This window comes from Pyxicephalus adspersus, chromosome 12 (assembly GCF_032062135.1).
Source record: "Pyxicephalus adspersus chromosome 12, UCB_Pads_2.0, whole genome shotgun sequence".
Classification (NCBI taxonomy): Eukaryota; Metazoa; Chordata; class Amphibia; order Anura; family Pyxicephalidae; genus Pyxicephalus; species Pyxicephalus adspersus.
Window position 1 is genome coordinate 21642479 of NC_092869.1, and position 23744 is coordinate 21666222.

A 23744-nucleotide genomic window follows, 5' to 3' on the forward strand; every position below is an offset into this window, starting at 1 on the left:
TTTTTTTTTGCTTAAATGTTCCTAAAGTTCCTGTGACGTGTTTTAATAAATACACCCATCAGTGTTAAGTTTTGCCACCAGAACAATAAAAAATGTACAACACACAGAAAAATGCACGTGACCTTATTGTCACTTCATTGGTGCACTCAGTTTTGCAGTGTGCTGTGTAAAAGCCATTATTCTTACATAAACCACTATCCAATAGATAATACCTTCTCTGACGATTGCTTTCTCTGTTCACCTATTGAAATTACACAAATGCGGCTGGTTCTTAAAGTTAGGTAACAGTTCAAGCTCTTTACACCATTAGAAAGGAGAGGAGTAGAGTAAAGATGGTAATATAATAAAGGGACATATTTACTAAAGTTATCAGTTCATGTATTATTGTAGTTCCATTGGTATATCTAAAAAACAAAAGAACACATTTTCTAAACCCATCATCTCTGGTTCTATAAGGAAATTTAGATAACATGGACTGACAGCATTTTATGGACACCACAGTTTTGGTACAGATGTGGCTTTCTTCAACAAGACTCTACTCCCTCTCCTTCTAGTAAGTATTGATTAAACCTAATGATGCATACTTCTCTTACAGAACCATCACGTAGGCACATTAGTCAGATAAAATGTCCCATAGGGTCAAACTATTTTTATCATAAATTATAAAGCAGCACACTGTGTTAACAGGGAATTATAAAAGGAGATCTTGGCTGTGATCTCTAAAGAAATGCATGATAGCAACACATCTCTAGCCAGTTCTTTGAGATAGGGTTCAAAAGCAAACAGGAATAAACTTACTTCTATCAGAAAAATAGGGATAAATCCCAGCCTATGCTTCTCAAGATTCAATTTAAAACTGGTAGAAAGGGTACTTTAGTAAAATGGGGGTTACTGCGCACAGTGTTCTGTTGTTTTACACATACATTATATTCATATAAATTTGTTGAAAACAGATAAAGGGGGCAGAGCTCAACTGTTGATTGTATCTAATTTATTTCCCAGCATTTTTCTTCAGAAGCTAGAAGATAAATTTATGCAGTTGGCATTATCGCCATCTTCTGATAAGACCTGAACCTTAACTTACAATATTGCAGGGTGATATGCTGCATGGTTGTCGCACAGCCCGCTTTTGCTCATGCACCCCAGGTATGAGGACAAGGATCTTGCCACAGAAAATAGTTTACCAAGATTCTGCAACCCTACTCAGCATCTTTGTGAGAAAACTAAGTTGGCAATGTTGTTTCTTTTTTTTTCCATAAAACTTTGATAAGATTATAACTAACGTATTTTGCTTGAAACACAGCACTTAAATACTTTAATTTATAATGAATAATTCTAAGTAATTTTCCTAAACAGAAAATTATATTGGCATAGGGGTCAGTTTTTTGGGGTCAGATCCCCAGAGCACCATGGGTTAACTAGGGATAAAATTTAAAGTGTTTTTTTACAGCTGTCATTGATGTGAGGTACTGCTTGAGAAAGTCAACAACAGGTTTTTTCAGCAGACTGTAAACAGATTAATGTTTAAAGAGAAAATAAAATTCTATGTGCTGGCTAATAAACATTTTTTTTTAAATTGATCTCCATGTCCCCCAAAACATAGTCTAACTGATGGCTGGCTTTACAAAATCAACTCTAAAGGCCCTTTTACCCATGTAAAGCTGTGGTCATGTGGCAATCCAGTTCCATGTCTTACTTTGTCATCTGTATACAGGAGGATCCTTTTGGTATCCTTGACATTGCCTGTGTGACATGGACACTTCCTATAAGGTGTAAAGTGCCTGGGTTCTCTCAGGACCCAAAAGAGGATTCGGAAGCAATGGCGTCAGTGCCAGAGGACTGTCAGGGATGTTCTGGTGTAGACACATCTGCATCATTGAATCAGTGGTACCCTGCACCTGAAAATGGGGATGGCAAGGGACATAGGCTAGTATATCTTACCTTAGAAGGTAAGAAAAAAAACACGCATATAGGTTTAGAGGAGGTGGAATGGGTGTGCTAAGATAAGCTTTAATGTATATTATTTCCACCTGACCCCTGGGACAAAAGCATTGGGCCTTACCGGTAGTTAATACCAGCTTCATTAAAATTAAGAAATGTTTCCATACAAATTTTGCTCCATCTAGCCCTGCATGTGGCCATTCTGTTTTTGTGAAATTTGAACACCTCTGCCTATTGGAGGGAAAAAATGTATTATGCAAAACTGGCTTAATTCTTCCCCTCCTACTTTAAACCATTTACAGCATGTACTTTATAGACTGATGTTAATTCATTAGACTGAAGCTTTATTGCATATGGAAGCACACTCAACAAATGTTTTTGATACTTGGATGGCATTTTTAAAAGCAACTCTATCCCTTCATAAATTGGAGGTTATTATAGATGCCTTCAGAGATGCAACATGGTATCATCTTAGGGCTCTAGGGGCAACAACGGATTGAGAATTTCTTTTGGAAGTTTCCTTAACTGGGAAATGCTGTATTTTTTGTGACAAGACGTGACACCTTGTTATATGTATGTATTCTCTGTTGATGTCCAGCATGATATTTGTGATAGTGGCTGCGATTATATGTATATTATTAGATACAAGGTTTTTGGAGAAGCGGATATTTTGTTCATTAATGTAAAAAAAATGATTGGAAAAATATTGTGGTGGTCTCTCTGGACAACGTCTGTTTTTGTTACAATGTACTCAGGAATTGGAATATATGTCTTTTCAAAATGGTTATATTCTCTGTTGTATTCCTTTTCTGTATTGTACCCACAATAAAGAAAAATGTTATTAAAAAAAAAAAAAGAAGTCTTAGCCAAATGTGTACTTCACTCCCCTTCTCTCCTTTTGCCTCTTTCCTTCCCTCTATTTCCAGCTGTCGCCATCTTGTCCATGAAAATTTTGGTGGTCTGTGGCTCTGTCCCCTGTGTGGACACAACCTGCCCACTCTCCCATCACAGGCTCAGACCTGCTTGCTAAATATTCTGGGGGGACAGTAGCGCAGGGCTGTGCACACAACTTTCGTTGCATCCACAGCCCTATGCTACTGTCCCTCTAGAATTTAGCAAGCAGGTCTGAGCATGCGATAGGAGAGTGGGAGGGGTTCTGGCATCATGACATCATTCCGGGGGAAGTTTCTTCCCTTTTGAGTGACACACAGCTCCCCCCGCATGCATGGCCCGAGTTCAATGAATTTAGTGGTCCGTGAGATCAGAAAGGTTGTCAGCCACTGCTCTATTCTCCACTTTGTTTACAATGTTTGAAAGTTTATTTGTTGCATATTATTATTATTACTACCTGTTCTTTATGTATAATTGTATGGTATAACATATTCGAAAACCTTAAATAAAGAATGATACAACAATATATAATATTTCATATTTTACTTAATTTACTTCTGATTATTGTGCAAACCATTACATATATCATGTATGTGGTATGTTGCATAGATAACCTATTTAGCAGTTTAGAGGCATTTAGAATCCTAGTTTTAGCACAGTACATTAGGGCCTGTGTCAACTACTGTGTTTCCCCGATGATAAGGCATCCCCATCAAATAAGGCAGCCCCGATTTTTGCTTAAACAAATAAAATAAGGCACTCACCCGCGAATAAGACCTCCTCCGATACCCGATACTGTGTGTGTCTCCTTGATGCTGGCTGCAATGCAGAGCGAAACTGAAACTAACAAGGCGGCACACGCGCCCCTGGGACTCCGCACTAAGAAGCAAGCTGCTGATCTCTGCCCTAACTGAGTCTGTTACCCAGCCGTACCGTGGAAGCAAAAAAAAGGTAAGTCAGTGAACAGAAGGGGACAATCAATGTCACAGAGTGATCAGAAGGAGAATCTGAATGGCACATGAGTGATCAGAAGGGGACAATCAATGTCACAGAGTGATCAAAAGGGGACAATCAATGGCACATGAGTGATCAGAAGGGGAATCTGAATGGCACATGAGTGATCAGAAGGGGAATCTGAATGGCACATGAGTGATCAGAAGGGGACAATCAATTGCACAGAGTGATCAGAAGGGGACAATCAATGGCACAGAGTGATCAGAAGGGGACAATCAATGGCACATGAGATGAGTGATCAGAAGGGGAATACGGTATGAATGGCACATGAGTGATCAGAAGGGGAATATGAATGGCACATGAGTGATCAGAAGGGGACATCACTTTAACATCAGTTTAGGAAGCTTTGTTTTGGCAAAATCTCTGGTTAACACTAAGAGCTTCAAATTTAGGGCACTTAATCTTACTTTACCCAGTGATGTACAATTTCTCTTGAAACAATCTATGGTTTGGTAGATATTTAGCATTACACCCCAAGTTGCTATACCAGGTACCATTACACCCTATGTTCTTATACCTTTTTTTAGGGTTCTACTGGTCTGTGTTCTTTTGTGTTATCCTGCATAGTACTCAAGGAAAAAACTTGCCTTCCCCAAAATACTATGTATCTTTTTAAAATATCTGGCATTTTAGCAGTCCTAGAAACAACTTGCCCAACATATCCTGTCCCATCTAGAAGTATTTTATTGTCTACAAACAAATATTATATTTTTCCAATGACCAAACAAGATCAGAATGCCATGAATACATCCTTTAAATACAAATGTCTCAAAAGACCCACATACCTTTCCCTGATATCACTTCTTTATACTATATTGATTAATGGGGACTCTTCCCAGTCACCTGCATGCGTCAAAAAATAGGACAGAGAAGCCAGGAGAAACCTTGGGAGTGACAAATGGAATTCAATTTGGTAAAATACTAAGCTTGGTCTAATAACATCTATGTATTGGAGACGAACTCAACGGTACTTTTTAGATTGTAATTTGTCACATGAAGCATTGCATCAATTCATGTTTAAGAGATGTGATAAACATATCACTTTCCATCTAATATGGTGGACATGTACATCCCTTAAACAAAATGTATTCCTCCATATATTTTCCTATATATCTACAAACTCTCCTCTTCTGCTCCTAGTACAGACAGTGGCAAATTCAGTCTACATAAGCTGAGAAGGCAGAATCACTGCTAGGTTTTCTCACTAAGGTATCAAATGTGCACTCACTGACCATGTATTACATTTGTTGTTTGTAAATCCATGTTCTAATGAAAAAAACACAAACAAAACAAAAACACAAATTATTTTCAAGCAAATAAATGGGGATCAGGGTGGATCAGGTTGATTTAGCTTAACTGATTCACAATGAAATTTACCACTCAGGAAAACTTCCTCAAAAATCACTCTAGCAAGCATCTGTGAATTGCCTCCATCTACCTTTAAGTAGTGCTTAAGTAGTGCTGCATGTTCAACTTAGAGTCTAGTTTCATTAAATCATTCTTTAAAAAACATTACCACTCCTAAATGTTTGAATTTAGATCTCCAAAACCACACCTAATACATTATGGACTAACACTGGTCAGGCCAGTTTTACTTTTCCAAAACAGAAGCTAAAATACTTTATTTTGTGTCTCTTAACACATGCCACAGTGCTAAGTGACATGTTTCACTTTGTTTAAATGCAACATGTTTCATTTTCAAACAGAACATATGAAAACAGTTTGCAGCTGAGCAATGTACTCAATTACCATGTTTATCTTTTTACATAAAACTTTGTATAATGCACTTTTAAGTCAGTTTTTGGTTATTTAATTTTGATATTACTAAAATTTTGAGCATATTTTATATTCATAGTGAGTATTTCCTAGTGGATGCTAATAAATACCATTGGGCACAGGGTAACCCAGTTCACTTGTATAAATGGTCCTCAACATGATATATTAGGGAGAAAACCCTCCCTGGTTAATCTCAAAATACAAATCCATTTTAATTATTCGTCCTATAGATTTACCGTTATGTACCATTTTTTTAGTTTTGTTTCTTTTTAATTGTTTTTGCCCTGATTTGGTTAAAAGGGGTGATTGGAATGAGAAGTTGGTTTTATATTGTTGTTTCCTTTATTTTGATTTATTTGTTTGTTTATTAATGTACTACTTGTATTATTAGTAGTTTTATTCAACTACTAAAATGTTGAATCAAGAGAACATAATAAAAAAAGAAAATGTGTATTATATACATAAATTTGTACAACTTAATCTTACAGGATGACCACTGTCTTCTTGGTCAATTTTGCTCTTGCATGGTCACCCTGTCATATCCGACCCTGGCACTTGGCCTGTCTGTTTTAACAAACACTGGACAAATGTGGTCCACTGTTAAAGGCAATTGTACAAATAGTTTATGAAGTATATGCATGTAGACATGAAATGTATGAAACAGGCTGTGCAAGATGAGCTGCAGTTGAATGAAAAAAATGAAAAAAAAATAATCTGAAACAGTATCCTATAGAAAAATAACAGAAGAATGTCATAAAGTTAGGGTTTGGAGCTAACCTCAAAAAAAAAACAGGTAGTGCAAGGTATGAAAATGTTTGTTTTAGTTTTTAAAAACAACAGGATTATACACCCGGAGCAAATCGCAGCTACACTAGCTGATTATTACACTGAACATGGGCAAACTTATGCCTTCCTCTTGCAAGGGGAATTTTTTGACGCCCTAACGTGGTTGTCTTTAACCAGGCAACAAGTGGATCAGCTAAATGTACCCATTTCAGAGGCTGAAATCAATACAGCCATATCTCAACTGGCCAATGGCTAGGCCCCAGGCCCTGACAGCCTGACATCTGAATTCTATACAATTTTGAAAGAGCATGTGTTACAAGATTTAGACCATTTGTATAATCACATGTGGGACTCTGGTACATACTTACCATCCGGTAAGGATTAATATATAAAGGTAATCCCAAAGCCTGGGAAGGACCAATGAGACCCAGCAGTATACCAGCCCATATCATTAATTAATTTAGATGCCAAACTCCTATCAAAAACTATGGCAGACCGTTTGGCCAAGTTTTTGCCCTCCTTAATATCTCTACCTCAGGTGGGGTTTGGTGTGTGCGGTAGATCTGTTACCAATATTCGAAGGCTACTAACTGCCCTGGAATACGCAAAATCCCATCCACAACAGAATATAGCGATCATTAGTATTGAATCGGAAAAGGCGTTCAAAAATATGGATGTTGGCTGGCTTTTCTGGTTGTTGCAGAATATTGGAATGCAGGACCCATTCCTCACTCTTTTACAGGCCATGTACAGTAATCCTCAAGCTAAGGTGCACACCCCCGTTTTTCTTTCCAGGACCATACAACTTCAGAAGGGTAGTCGACAGAGGTGCCCCCTATCCCCCTTGCTTTTTAATTTGGCACTAGAAACTTTGGTACGTCGTATCGAGTCTACACCTAAACTCCATGGCATTTGCCTGCGAAATGTAGAACTGTGTTCGGCATTTTTTGCCAACGACATTTTTCTCTTCACCTCTGATCCCACAGCTGACCTGGCCCATTTTGAGCAGATTTTCCAGGAATATGAAAAGTTAGCAGGTCTCAAGAATAATTTCACCAAGAGCGAGATATTGCCACTGACCCCACTACGTAATAGGTATTGGTTGTCCCAAACAAAGTTTAAAGTAGCCACTGAGTATATAACCTATCTTGGCATTAAGAACGGGAAACATACCTCATTACAAACTGAACTATCCGCCGCTGTTCCATAAGATTCAGCAGGAATTTGTACTGTGGGAGAATTTACCTCTCTCCTTTTTCGGCAGAAGCCATCTGATAAAAATGGTCTCATTCGCTAAATTATTGTACCCCCTGCAAATGATACCATTGCTACTTCCCCATTGGGATGTTACATTGCTACAGAAGGCCTTTATAAAATTCTTGTGAAGGGGCAAACGTCCTAGAATCTCTTTGACCAAATTATTCTTGCCAGTGACTGAGAGGGGAATAAATTTCCCAAAATTTACGGCTCTATAACCTAGCTAGTTTATTCCGTCATGTGGCGGACTGGATAGTGGGCATGTCCCATCATTCTAATAATACTAATAATAAGCTGGAGAGAGCTATGGTCTACCCGCGGGATTTGAGAGCCCCCTTCTCTAGCCTCCTTACAGACATCAAACATTGTGGTAAGAGATACAGTCGTAATGGGGAGAAATCTCAGAAAAAAAAACTGTCTGTCGTGCGGATTCTCCATATGTTTGCCAATTTGTGGAAACCCACTCTTCTTGTAGGGCCAAGAATATGATGCATTCTGTGACTGGAAGAAAAGAGGGCTGTATAAGTAACCGCCCGGGGCTGGCCATCCGCTTTTTTTTCCCCAACTAAAATGGTACTGCAAGGACCAAGGTGGGACCACCCCACATATTCTCCAGGCCAATGATTTTGATCGACTTCTGACATTGTCTCCAATGTCAATATCTAATTTGTATAAGACTCTTCAAAATTTGTATAACAAGCCTCTGTTAGGCTCTAACTTACGCGAGTGGCAGAAGGACTTTATTGCTGATGACCTGATTGACAAGATTGTGGATGGGTATTTACCGGTGAGAAAAACCACAGTCAATGAACTATAGAGGGAGACCCAATTCAAAATTTTGCATAGAGCCCACAAAGTCTATAGGTCAAGGTCTACTACTAGGGACTCTAGGCGATGTTTAAAATGTAAGCGGGACAAAGCTTCCCTCTCTCATTGTTACTGGGTCTGCACTTCTATCACTCAGTTTTGGGAGGCAACGTTGAAATTTTTGAAGAAAGTTGTGGAGGTTACTTTTCCATTATGCGTGGTACTATGTCTATTTGGAAATTGGTCCTTGATCCAGGTGATGGGCCCAGGAAAAGGAAAAAGTCATGGGTAGACCTGTGTCTACTAACGGCCATGAAAGCCATTATGACCCAATGGATCGAATCTAAGCCCCTACACTGGAAATGGTTAGGTTGTTTTTACTAACTATGTTCTATAGGGATATGCTGGAGGCCAGACAAGGGGTAAAAATCAAATTTCTGGGAAAATGGTTCTGTTTTATAGACAAAGTTCTGTCAGACTCGGAGAGGGAAGAGATACTATCCCACTTCCAGTATTCTTCTTGGTATAATATAAATGTAACCTATAACACTGTTGCGACTCCCAGTTCATGACGGGACTTTTAAACGGATGGATGGACTGGGCTTTCCCGACATGTTGGCCTTCACTCCAGTTTCTATGATAACTCACCCCGTCATACTCAGGTTCGAAATGAGGTACCCAGGGCTTTGGCCACCACGAATGACCATTATGTTCTGTTAATTTTCTTTATAATGGTGATGGTTTCATGTATTTTTGTGTGTTTATGTCATATGCAAGATGCCCCCCCCCTTCCCATTCTTCCCTTCTTTTCTCAACGTTCATTTGTTTTTTTTTTTGTAATTTTGCACTTATAAATAATGACGTTGTGTGTGGTGAACTGTTGTTTCTTTTTATGTTACAAGATGTTATTCCTTTATTGTCTCTTTTTTTTGTATGGTTGTTAAAAAAATTGGAAAACTTAAAAAAAAACAACAGGATTCACTTAAGAAATGTTCTCACTTTTTAGGTTCACTAACAATATATCAATTGTATAGAAGCCAATTTCTACTTTGACTTTTACATTTCTATGTAGCCTTTAAAAAATAATCTAATGCACATATGCACAAATCTTTTTCAAAACTGACAGCAATTTAACTTGCATATTGTCAGTAACAAAATAAAAAGAACAAATACTTGGAAATGATGTAGCTAAAAGTATAAAACAAAAAAATGTATATTTAATACAGTATTTAGTAAAATCCCTTGGCCTCAGTATCCTTTAAAAACAGTGCCATAGCTCCTAAAAGCGTGTTCAGTTACTAGAACAGAATTAGCCACATGAGCTCTTAAATTCCATACACCAGGAATGATATATGTCTGAGTTAATACAGCTAAACACACATCACTCCTTGTTTGTGAAGCCATCAAACATGTCATGACTGTTTTGGCTTATTCACTGCATTCAGCCCTTGTTGGTGAAAAGTTTATGAATACACTGAGAATGGAAAAACATTTGGCCTGTAACTTCTCGATATTTAGCTCAGGGAGATGTTACGATCACAATTAGGCATTTGAAAGCATATGTCATGGTTAATAATGCTGTGGATTGTGCGGTTAAAGGCACTTAGCTATCATAACCCATGACAGTGGCCTTCCTGTGACAAATTGCTAAATTGCATAAAGCTAAGGAATATAAAACAAGGAATGAAGAGAAACTGGAGGGTTTGCAACTGAAAACAAATAATGTGATTGTAGTTTGTTGCAGAAAATAAACAGGCATTCGTTTGGGCCTTTCCAGATTTCTTTGGAAGGCTGCCATTAATGATCCAGTCATTGGAATTATGAGATTATAAAACCTCACATGGCATGGCTTCTCCTTCTAAAGAAATTTCATGTGAAAATGTGAATATAGCCTTCTAGTAGATTTTAGTTTATTAGGATATTTATTACCTAATTATTATTCATTATAAATATTATTATTATTTATTAGTTAATTTTTACCATGTGCTTGTAAATCACATTATTAGCAAGCAAATGTAGTTATTTATGCTTGGCCAAAAAAAAGATTAAACATAGTGGCTTTCTTGTTTCCAGCTTCACCCCTGTTTTGTTGCTGAGATTATGCTGCTTACTTATAATGTTCCACAGGTGAATTTTAAATAATAATATAACATGTTTTAAAAATGTATTTAACAAACCAAATAAGTTGATTAAACCAACAATGAAAAAGGACGAAACAGAGAATCTTGAAAATAAGGTATATTATAGTTACATAAAGGTAAATTTCTCAGGGTTACTGAGACGGTACCAATCTTTAGACTATCACAGCATGTAAAATGGTGTAAAAAGATCCCAGGATGATCACTTGAATGTATAAATTGTCCCAATATTAGGCCCACTTCAAATTTAAAGTTCTTATCATAACAATCCCTGACATTGAGGACCACTAATGTATTGCTTGAAGTGGGCTTACTACATCTTTTGAAATGGTGTATTTGTTTGTCCTTGCAATGTTTAAAGATACTGATGCATTCTTCATGATTTCATTTTCACCACATGAGTATCCAGAGGGATTAAATTTTTAACAGATGTTTAATGTATAATATGTATATTAAGAAAAACAATTACTAAAACAATGTCACATTTTCAAGTTATAACTTTTAAGTTAGGTATTGTTAACTACTTTAGCTGCTTGTCACTAAATTTAGTAACACCAATTTGTGCTTCAACAGAGAAGATTGTGGATATAGAGGACTTTTACTATAATATACAGACATTTGTGACTGTTTTGTAGGTCTTTTGGGAAATCCATAATAAAGGAAAAACTTTCGGGAGCATTTTTTGTATAGTTGTGCTACTCCTTCTCCTTTTACCTTTTAATCTAGTTATATAACAAGGATCTGTAATTCTAAAGAGTGGGACCCCCTTAACCAATCAAATGCACAGTGGAGGAAGTTTTATTTTTTTTACAGACCAGGTTCAGCAAAGCCAAATACATAAAAAAGGAAAATGTCAAGTGGTTTAGTCATTGCCATTTAGGCGACCACTAGACAAAGGTAATGACCATCATTGGACACAGGGACAGGCTACTCCACTCCACAGGCTACTCCACTGGTCACTAGTCTGCATATATAAACATCAATGAACAAAGAAAGAGTCCATCAAAATGGAAACAGTGACCACCGGTGAACTTTTATAAAAACCTTTATTTTAGTGACTATAATACCTGACACAAGTTGTGACCACCACCTTAAATAAAGTGAAGATTACAATACTGTACACAAGCATTTATCAACTCTGGATGTTGGTGCATTCATGTAAACTTGTTAGCTACTATATATGGAAAATAAAACTAATCAGGACTCTGAAATTACCTCTTTAAATTGTGATACAATGAAACCTTATAAAATTCATTCAACTGTACATAAGGTGTACACATTCATCCTTTCAAATTAATCTGCCATGCTGTACTAAAAGTCATATTACACTAACCATTTGGGGAAACCTGATCTGCAGCAACAGATTGCTTATAATTCAACATAATATTTAAGAAAAAAACCAAAGACCAACAATCCTGCACGATATCTTTGAATGTATAGCACCGATCCTGTACATGTAGATAATGATACGATCGTTCAACGATATTGTACACATGATAGGTGCGATCGTTTGAACGATACAGGAAGTGACGTGCACCAGAGGAAGTGAATAGTGTGTACGAACGATCGGGTCAAACAAACGACATTCACCACACTGTTTCTTTGTCCCTCTGTGCAATGTGCCCTTCAAAGAAAGCAGCTCTTGCTTTGATGTGTCTGCTTAGTGCTGAAGAGGAAGACGTTGAGAATAAGCGGCGAATGTGGTGTAAGGATTGGTTGTTGGACCGAGACAATATTTCACATGAGAATCTGCTACGGGAACTGCGCCACTCATTCCCAGATGACTACAAGAATTATCTTTGTATGTTGGATGTCTGTTTCCAGCAATTACTTTCTGCAGTTGGACCTTTTCTGCAGAAACAAGATACCTTCATGAGGAAGTCCATTACACCTGAGCAGAGGTTGATGGCCACGCTGAGATACCTTGCCACTGGAAGATCTCTGCAGGACATGAAGTTCTCCACTGGGATCTCACCGCAAGCAATGGGTCATATTATCCCCGAGACGTGTGCAGCAATTATCGACTGCTTGAAAGATCAGTACATGAAGGTAGAGGCCCCATACAATCATTAAAACAAAATGACACATTTGCTTCATAACCAAAAGATAAATTTTATTTAACAAAGTGCATGTAACAAAGTGCCAATAAAAAAGTATACCAACAAATACCATAAAAAAAACATAACTATTTTAACAATATTAACAACAAAAAAACACATAAAAGTTGTGAACATTCCGACTATAAATCAGTGAAATGGAGGCTTTCATTGCCAAAGCTGTACTGATTTGGTGTACTGGAGGAAAGGTAGTGATGAGGCTCATATTGGTGGCGTTGAGTGTGTACAGGTGAAGGGTGAGGCTGCGGGTATGGATAGGGTTAGGAATAGGTAAGGTATTGTGGGTTTAGTTGGTTCATCATCCCTTTGTTCACCAAATCTGTCATGATAATCTCCACAACACCTGCTTGTTCTGGGCTCATCTGCCGCAGTTTTGATACAATATAGAAGCCAAAGCCATCCAAGTGATCCTCTTTTTCATTTAATATGGACATGGCTTTCTTGAAAGCTTCCTTTTTTTCCAGCTCCTGGTGTTTTTTCTTCTGACACCTTATTTTAGTTGGAACTCATTTGAGTGGATGTTGTGGCGGCAGGTGAGCTCTCTGCAGGTTCACTGCTGGAGGAAGTTTGCAAGAAAAATGAATAGAACATATAAACAGAACATATTATTATGCATATTAAACTCCTCCTATGTTCTCCTTTCAGTTTCCTGATACACCAGAGGAATAGCAGGCCATCGCTTCAGAATTTCAAGATTAATAGAACTTCCCAAATTGTGGAGGAGCAATTGATGGGAAGCATGTAAGAATTACCCCACCAGCAGACAGTGGATCGTATTATTATAACTATAAAGGGTTTTTCAGCATCGTGCTCATGGCAATAGTTAATGCCTGTTATGAATTCGTTTTAGTGGGCATAGGAAGAAACGGGTGCATGTCTGATGGAGGGGCTGTGGATGGTACGCCATTTCACAGGAAGCTGATGAACAAGCAACTGCACCTTCCTAGAAACAGCCAAACTGTGGAGGGACTGAATTTTGTGTTTGTTGCAGATGAAGCGTTTGCATTGCATGAAAACCTGTTAAAACCCTATCCTCAAAAAAACTTGGACAAACAGAAAACATTTTTTGATTACCGGTTATCTCGTGCCAGGAGGGTGGTTGAGAATGCGTTCGTTATTCTAGCAAATCGCTTCCGAATATTCCATACGGCTATCAATCTCCGCATGGACAAAATTGACAAGGTAGTCTATGCTTGCTGCTTGCTACATAATTTTCTACGCCGCAATAATTGCAGTGCATCATTTGATTGTCTAATGGAGCAAGATTCTGCTACAGCAGCACCGGGTGAAAGCTGTAACCAATTAACTGGTCTAGTGGATCTACAGGTTGCAGTACCTCAGAATGCTTTAGTGTTGGCTAAAGAAAACCGAAGCAAGTACTTTGTGTACTTCAACACTACTGGAGCAGTAGAATGGCAGGATCTCATGACATAGTCTGTACACCACAATGTTTGTAGGACTGCAATAAAAACCTGTACTATATGTTTTATACTGTGCTATATGTAGTTGTGCCTGTGTTTTTATAAATTGTATAATAAAAATATTTTTCAATAACTTACCTGGTCTGGTGTCTTCAGTATCTCTGGAGTCTCGTGAAGGCTTTCCCCAGCATCCCTGTGTGTACCTTCCCCAGCATCCTTGTCCCCTTCTTCCAGGCTGCACACTGATGGCTGACCTTCATCCTGATCTGCGGTGAATGCCAACAGATTAAAGTACCATAATTTAGGTACGTATACATCATCCCCTGCAGCACCTGACCGATTGGAATAATCTGCAGACTTTAACTTCCACAGACAGGGATGGGACCTGTATGCCTCAATAAACTCGCGCATGAAGTCAGGATTATTAAATGCATCATAGGCCATGATCTGTATCTATCTATCTATATATATATATATATATATATATATACATATATATGTATAGGTATTTATGTATATATATATATATATATGTATATATATATATATATATATATATATACACACACACAAGAACATAATACAGTGAAGCACCTGTACAGAACGTTCGTTCATTGCACATGCTCGGAACATGTACGATCACTGAACGACCGTACACACGATAGATGGTGAACGATCGTCGTCCAATCAGATCCGCCGTGCCGATCATTCATTTCCAACTACTATCCTCACTCGTTCGTCGTTCGTTTCCAACGATAACTATTAGACGTGTGTACGCAGCTTAAGAGAGGTACAAATTTATTAATGCTTTAAAGAAAGAGTAGTTAGGGACTGCTGCAAAGAAAAGTCATCACTGATGCCTCAAAGGGTTGCGGGCAAATCAAACAATTGGGCAAACTAAAGCCTTCGCAAAGGTGACCAGGCTAGCCTGGTCATAGCCTAGTTTATGTCCATAAAGGGTAATGTTGGCAGTTTGTTTTTTATGACAAAGTTATGTATATTTATTACAAACTATACCAATTTTGCCTTTCCAATTTCTTACTTGGGTTTAGGCATATGATAATTTGTTCAATTTATAAAACACAATTTAACCAAAATATTTTTTATCCCTAAGAGAATGGGGAAGAATTCTTACTATGGAATGTCCCTAGTATCATTATTCTGTGTTTGCCTAGTCATTTGGGTATTTAGTCCTCTGAGCCAGTCATGGATGATTTTGTAAGAATCTATATTGAAAAGTGATACATATTTAGGAGCAGCATTCAAAAGTGTACTATCATACCTAAGCTCTGCCATGTTTTACTTTGAAAAGGCTGATTTTATTGTGTTGGTTAGTTTCAGCTACCATTATTTAATTCTACATTGGCAGCGAAAGGGTTAAAGGGCCAATCATTTTCAACTAATCAAACAAAATAGGCACAAATTACTGTAATTCAGTGTTTGGAGTTTGTAAACCATATTGTGCTGCTAGTGTTTTTTTGGTATTGTGCTTTTCCAACACTCTTTAACCAAAGTTTCTTTTGACATAAACATTTTGAAAAAATCTGTTGTAATACCTTTACTGTACACCAAAGACCCATCATATTCAAAGTCAACACCTATGTGTGCACTACATAACCTTTGTGCCCCCTGTCTTGTTTGTGCCCTGCTCTGAATACAATCTGAAATAAAAATTTGACTGTAGTCCCTTCACATTCCTGCAAAAATAAACACTGTTTTTGGTGGACTTGAATTATAGATGTTTAGCTGTTTATAGGTAACTGGTACACTACAGTTTAATTTTTTTAATTTCTTTATAGTAGGTAATTGTGAAATGTTCTAAAAACATTACTTGGGTAGTATTTATTTTCCATTTTGCTTAGTAGGGTTAAAGAGAAAAAAAAAAAAACAAGTGAAACCTAATAGGATAGATCCCTAACAATGAGCTATACATTGTTTTTGTTGGTCCTTATTAGTATCCTGACACATTCTCCTAATTTATTCACTAGAAATAAGGCTGTGGACAGGAAAGAAGGGAATTGGTCAGACAGGGAGGAAGTCAATTAGAAGAAAACACTAGCAGGAAACAAATACACACTGGGAATGCCTTGGATGCAGCATGTGCTTGCTTATTGTAGAAATGTTTATCTTAATGCTGTCATCACTTGAGTAATGAACATCCCAAAGCAAAAAGGAGGATAAAATGTGAGGTGCAGTGATGGTGGGGTAATATAACTACAAATCCAAATAGTAGCAAACCCTTATTAACATGTTCTGCAGTTCATTTGTTAAAAACATTTCATCCATAGTTTAACCGTATGCCCAGACGGGAGGACATTTGTGTAGAATTCAGAAAACCTGTGCGATTCCACAGACAGGCAATGCATTTTAATGGACAACAACTGGCAATTGTAAGTGCTGTTGAGGTGAACTGGAGCGATCATACACTGTGCTTTTACAATTTTTTACACAAAGGCAATGGTGTACTAAGGTTGAGTAACACTACAGCTTACATGTTCTTCAACTACCCAATTAGGTTAAGGAGAAAATTGCCCCTAATCTTTACATGGTTTAAAAGTAAAAATATTCCAAAATTTAAACTTGTTTAGTCAAGTTACTGTACAGATACTATGATACAGTTACACGTTACTTTTTTACGGGTTACAATTATAACAGAAAACCTTGCAATTCAGATGAAAAATTGATCCAATAGGTTTGAAATTGTTGACTAAATGCAGATTTAAGTCTGGAGATACATTTGTCACATGATCTCCTATAACAAAACAAGTAGTGGGTGTGTAGATAATCTTACTAGAATGAACATGATCAAAATGAATTTGTTGATTTTCCTCACAACCAGCAGGCAAAACCAGTTGCTATTAGGAATGGATTAGCATACTATGAATCAAGCAAGTTGAATGAGCCAAATACAAGAAAGAGGAAAACTACTTAAAGGACAACTCTAGTTTTATGTCAACTTTCACTGAGCCCCCTCCCCAAGGTAAACTACACCACTGCATTTCCTACATCTGCTTGATTACCTTAGGTTCAGAGCTATACCTATGCTGTACTTATCATTGATAAGTACAGTCCGGGGAGCGTAGGAACTTGCTGATCACAGCTGATAGGAGGCACAGGAGTGCTTCCAGTCAGCTGTGATTGCAGATGAACTCACAATGGAGTTTCCCCATTGAGAGTTCATCTGCAGTTCAATTCCCACGGTCACCGGGCTGATAAGTACAGCCTGGTGACCGTGGAAACCGCGGTCACAGCTCATTTGAGGCACGCGAGTGCTTCCAGTCATCTGTGACTGCAGATGAACTCTCAATGGAGTTTCACGTAATACCATCAGTGGATCAGATACTAACAGCTCAAGCACAGATAGGAGACCCCATGACTGTTTAAATATCATATAATTGTATTACTTAATGTGGCACCTTTAAGTGTAACAAATGGTAAAAATAAAAATATATATATAGAAAAGTATATGTGTCACAGATCAATTAGCCAATTGTAAGGAGAGGGATAGGACAAATATATAGATAAATATAAAGGAAATCTCAAATCTATATTATTAGCTTCAGGCAAATGTAGTAAGAATATACATATGTGTATACACACAAATATTTGCATATACATACACACACATTTTTATCTATATACAAGTATAGTATACAAATCCATATGTACATCTAAATATATGCATGCCTATATAGTATCAGACATGTATTGTAAACCTTAAAAGGTGAATTTATTATTTGCTATCTACATAGAAATAATGATAATGGTGCATACAGATGTTTCAACTTAGTGGCAAAGGGCAAAACCAAATAGAGTGTAAAATAAAAAAAATACCTAAGGCAGGGTGTTTCAAGATCAATATGATAAAGGCCTCAGAAGTAGTACCAGGTGCCCATGATGATAAGGAATATAAATGGTAAAATCCGTTCAAGTGTTGGTTGGTCTCCCAAGTGTGTGGGCTGTTGGCAGCCCCTTTAGTAGCAGTGATTGCGGCATCTGAGGGGACCTGCCCATTCTCTACATGCGCTGGCGCACCAGAAGTGACGTCAGCAAGAAAGCACGTGGATGCAGCTCTCTCCCAGGCAGTGGAATGCAAACATACAGAATTGTGATAATAAAAACATAAGAATTGTGATAATGATGTTAATATAAACTTTTATGAAACCATAATATAGATATAGGAATATGTGAAACTATAATATATATATATACAGATGAAAAAATTACAGAACATCATATATGATAATATATAAATGGAAGCAAGGGGAAGTAGAGGAATATGCAATTACATCTATACACAATGCCCATCGATCGCGGTTTACCGCGGTCCGGACTCGAGTGTGCGCGTACACTCGCCTCACTGCCAGCCGGATTCCTGCCTTCACAATAATAAGTAATAGGGAGCGCGAATCTGCCAATTAAGGCGATTAGATTTCAGCTGCGCAATACGAATGCGCGACCGATAATCCGATTCTGCTTGATGAATCAGGGGCAATAACTCTTCAAGGGTAGAACCATTATAGAAAAGACTGGAAAGTGAGAAAATTGTTTAAATCAGGAAAAACGGTGGCTTTTAAGTTCCAACAGGTTTCTTTTTGTAAACTTATTTTATCCCAATTACCTCCCCTTGGATCTGGTAGTACTTGTTCAAGGGCCAAAAACCTAAGAGAATTAGTATCAAAATTGTGCTGGGTGGTCAAAGCAAATGTTTTGAATCCTGGACCAGATATATTTCATGTTTGCTGGATCACCCAGATTCACCTATGAAAGTATATCATCTCCAGTCTTGGAGAGCTTTAATAAATCAGACCCAGAGAGCAAGTTCCAATCCTCACACCACTGATCACTTCCCCAAATCCCTAAAACCTTTCCAGAACATAAAAATGCAGGTAAAAAAGGTTGCATTATTTTACATAAAGAAGACTATCTAAAGAAGCCTATGTAATCATTGACATCACTGCCTATTGCGATTCTTATTTTTACTGAATTTTAAAAGGATCTTTTAGTTGTCACATGACCATCCACAACTTTTATATTATTCACACAAAAACACAAATACTTGATCATTAGTATACCCAATAGTTTATTATTAAATTAATTTATGGACTATCTCTACAAAATGTAAATACATTCCAACTCTAACTAGCTTATCCTAAAGTTCTTATCATTAAATTCATATATACAGAACGTTGGCATTTGTATGATTAGACAATGATGTCATTATTCAAAATATTTTGCTCCAAAAGTTTTCTCTTTTTGTACTAAAATAATTTTGCAAAAGATCATCAATGGGGGCCAGATTAGTACCTAGATTTGCCAGTCTGGCTATGGAATACCTAAAGCTTTAGGCTGGTTGATACAGAACAAACTCAGTCCTCTAGTAGAGATTTTTAAACAACTTTACCATTAACCGCAAACACAAGGAAACCAAAATGCCAGATTTTAAGGCATTTAAATTCAAATTACCAGCATATTATTTTTGCGGATCAACCATAGCTATATACAACCTTTTTTTATTAGACTCACACTGTCAAAATCAAATTAAAAAAATATTTTAAACCAATTTGCAAAACAGATTTTCCATAAAGACATTTTTGTAATGTTGCCATGTGAAACTTTTTCTCGATTACTGACTTAGAGGTGCAAGAGTTATTATCTAAAATATTAAAAGGAATTACCTATATCACAAACTTTAAAACAGAAGCCTGTCTACTAGTTACAGATCCTCAACCAAAACCACTTGTCTTATAATGAAGTGATTATGGAATTATTGTAATCATAAAGTATAACTTCAAACAGCATTTCAATACGGCGTGTACTAATACAAGATTTAAAATGACCCACTCCTCTCCGCTACATTCTACCCAATATTGTGAATATATTATTCCCTTTCCAGTTTTATCCCTAGTTCTCAACAATTATTATTATTTTGAATAACACTTGCATTTACGCAAATGCTTACATAAGTTATCTTGGATTTTAGCGATCACAAAATTAAACAGTCACTCTGTTATCTTCAGCAATCTGACTTGATGTATACCATGTTTCCTGCATATTTTTAAGCATAGCACAAAGGGAAAGTAAAAAAAAACAAAAAAACAAAGCAATTACTTTAAGCGTTACCCTTTTACTACATTCCATAACAATTGCACTTGTGATATCTGTTTAGTTACCAGATTTTGCAGGTTATATTTTGAGGTAAATATCTGGGACTACTGAAATAATGGAAAGATTTTGTGGGGAAAAAAATACAGGAAAAGGCTACCATTAAACTAGCAGTTTACAAAGGAAAGCTTTACCCTAATGCGTCTTGTTTTACCTTCATATGTAGGAAAAGAGTTTAAGGTAAATTATCTTATCAGTGTGTTAAGGCATTAAAAATGTTCCTTTTTTGTTGATTTTAAGTATATATTTACATCTGAGAAAGCTAAATTGCTTTTAATACATTTTGCATATGTCAGTTAAACAATAGCTGTACCATGCCAATCCTCTCTTTGAAAGTCTTATAGGCAGACAGTCTGTCATGATGTTAAGTAGCTACACGTTTCCTGGTAGTGAGACCATGTGATTTTTGTTTAGGCTATAGTTTTGGGGAGGCTATTGGTGGTGCTTTTATACATCATAAAAATAGCTATTTATTCACCCATATATTCTATAATAAACTAAGAATAAGCTCAATATTTACACTCCTTTCAAACCAGAAAGACATTTCAAAGTTTCCTCATTTGAAACAAGCTAAAATATGACAATATTATTTGGTCTTTACTGTACAACACCTATACTCTGAATTCTGTTTTGGTTAAATAAAACCAATAAACTGAAGGTAATGCAGTCACCTGTCTTTGACTTGATTAGCCTCAGAGGGAGAAAACAAGCTGACAATTAGACTGCATTTATCATGTGCTCTTAAGAAATACACTGGCAGGACCAAAGTGCTGAGGGACAGAAATATGGGCTTATCAGTGCAGTTTCTTCTTCACTATTCATTCCTAAACAAGGGGTAGGGTCAGTATTTTGTTATGTAACTACTGTAGCAGATAATTATTTTTAGCAGACTGGCTGTGCTGTCTGGCTGGATTAAGTAAATTAACTATTTCATCTATTTGTATCTTTGTACCCCTTGTGACCAACAGCTATTTTTACTTTTAAACTATAAAAGTAATACAAATAAATATATGTGTTATGTTTTATTCTTTATTTGTCTTATTTTTTATAAACATAATTTATTACACAAAATATTGCTTCTAGTACAAAGTATGGCAAAATTATTTGTAAATGAAGAAATATACATTTTTTATTTGCTTTTTTTTGCAGATTGTCATGCTCTGCCACATCGAAAAAGCTGAAAATATTAACTAAGGGCAGACAGGGAGGAATTAGGGAGAGCTTATTAGGATAACTATTGGTTAATGCTGAGTAAATATGAATACAGTTCATTATATATATTAAATACCCTGAAATTGACTGGTACAAGGGCACTGTAAAAAGGTGGAAATTTATAAAACCATTGCAAGGCAATTTTCTGGTACAGTTGTATAGAAGCCCCAACTAGAGATGATTCTTTGCTGGACATGGTACGAAGTAAAGTGTAATATACTATAATAGAATACATGGTACATGGAAGCGTTTATTATAAATTTTTATGTAAAAAACATCTTGGTAGCAATGATCATAACATAATTTCAATAAATCTGAGTAGTAAACAAGAAGCAAAAAACAGAAAAATAAAAACACTGGGCCTGATTTATCAAGGCTCTCCAAGACTAGAGAAGATAGACAATAATGGGTGAACCCGGGTTATCCAGCACACCTGGATTGGATCTGTTCCAGGATTGAAAATGTTTGCCAAACAATAGCAAATGAATATTAGGAAATCCTTTCTAGGTTTGCTGGATCACCCAGGGTTACATATCTCAAGTTTTGGTCAGCTTTAAACAATCAGTATTTTCATAGCTTCAAATAAACCATAATTGGCTTAAAAACGATATGGTCCAGAGTCAGAGAAATTAAATTTTAATGAAACACATGGGTAAGATAACTTGTAATCTCAAAATGCTGAGCTCTGCTATTTTAATGCCTTTTCTTTTTTTTTCTAGATTTCCTAATGACTGGATTTGTACTAGTGGACAGCATAGGACAAATATTGTTTCTTTTCATGAGGACTAAACAAAAACTTGGGCAACGGATGTTGGATATAGGTAAGATCTATAGGATTAGAAAATTCTGCAAATGAATAGAAAACTGACCAAAAGACAGTTTTCAAAGAGTAGTGATTTTTTCTCAACCAGGGTTCTGTATACCAAAGTGTCAAGAACAGGATCAGGAAATGCAAACTTGAATCTGGAAACAGAGCATAGAAGAACTCCCTGTTCACGCAACATTCTGTTGCAAGACACTTTCTTATATAGGGGAAATCATGTGATGGGAAAACCATGTGACTAGCAAGTGACAGACCCTACCACCAGAGGGAGTGTTGGAGCTGAGGCAGCTCAGGTAGTGTTCACTCTTCTGCCAGCAGATGGAGTGCATCCACAAAATATCTTGGTTCTCTGGGGTAAAGGGGCAGCTCTCAGGGAGTCACATGGTTCAGAACAGGAAGCAAACTGTGAATGGGATTTCTGGGCAGCACTGCTGTTGGCTGGAAAGAAGAGCAAGGTGAGTGACAAACAAGAAAGCACACATCACCTGGTTCTGCAGGGATCTGCGCCACCCAGTCTGTGTAGTAAAATAAAGTTCTTATAAGATTCACAAGATGTCTCTAATTTACAAGAAGACCTGAATGCACTGTTTGTTTGGGCAGCTAAATATCAGATATATTTATTGTTCATACATGTGTAGGTATTCACTTGGGGGGCTAAAACATGTATGTATCATATATTCCAGAGGAAAATCAACTGGGGAGGTAATAATTAAGAAGGATCTGTTTTTTTCTGGTAAACCACAGACTTAATAACAGCATCAAATGTCAAACCTCTTTTTCCAAAGCAAGTAAAATACTTTCTTGTATTAATAGGGGTAAAGATGGCAGAGATAGAGACATAAATCTACCCCTGTACAAAGCATTAGTCAGACCTCATCCTGAATATGCAGTTCAGTTTTGGTCACCAGTACACACACACAAAAAAGTTTTTTTGAAATTGGAGAGAGGGCAGAAAAAGGCAACTAAACTGATAAGGGGCAAGGCAATGTTCAGCTATCCAGAAAGATTAACTGAACTGAATTTATTCTTTCTTGAGCATAGGGATTTAAAAGGAGATATGAACACCATGTAAGAAAAAATAAATGGTTTAAATTAGCTTGCTGTAAAATGTTTCATTTTAAGGTTATTGCAAAGGAGGATGGGACACTCTTTGCATTTAGAGGAAAAGAGATTTCATTGTTACATTTTGAAGAGATTCTTCACAGTAAGGGCTGTGAAAATGTGAGTGAACCTTGAAAAGTAAAAACATCACAGAATATAAGAAAGTGTTTACATTTTTTAGGCATTTATCTAGGGTATATACAATTGTCTTAGGGGATAAGGAAGAATTTTTTTTATCCTGCTCAGTTCACCAGCGCAGTATATACCGTATTTTTCGCCGTATAAGACGCTCCGG

General features: G+C 36.9%; 1 long non-coding RNA gene across 1 annotated transcript in view; it reads left to right on the top strand.

Annotated features, from left to right (window-relative positions):
• LOC140342362 (uncharacterized) overlaps positions 1 to 23744 on the top strand; it is a 126457-nt gene that overhangs the window by 8343 nt on the left and 94370 nt on the right. Inside the window, exon 2 of the long non-coding RNA XR_011923057.1 lies at positions 22245 to 22346. This is a non-coding gene — a long non-coding RNA (uncharacterized lncRNA). The remainder of the gene's footprint in view (positions 1 to 22244; positions 22347 to 23744) is intronic.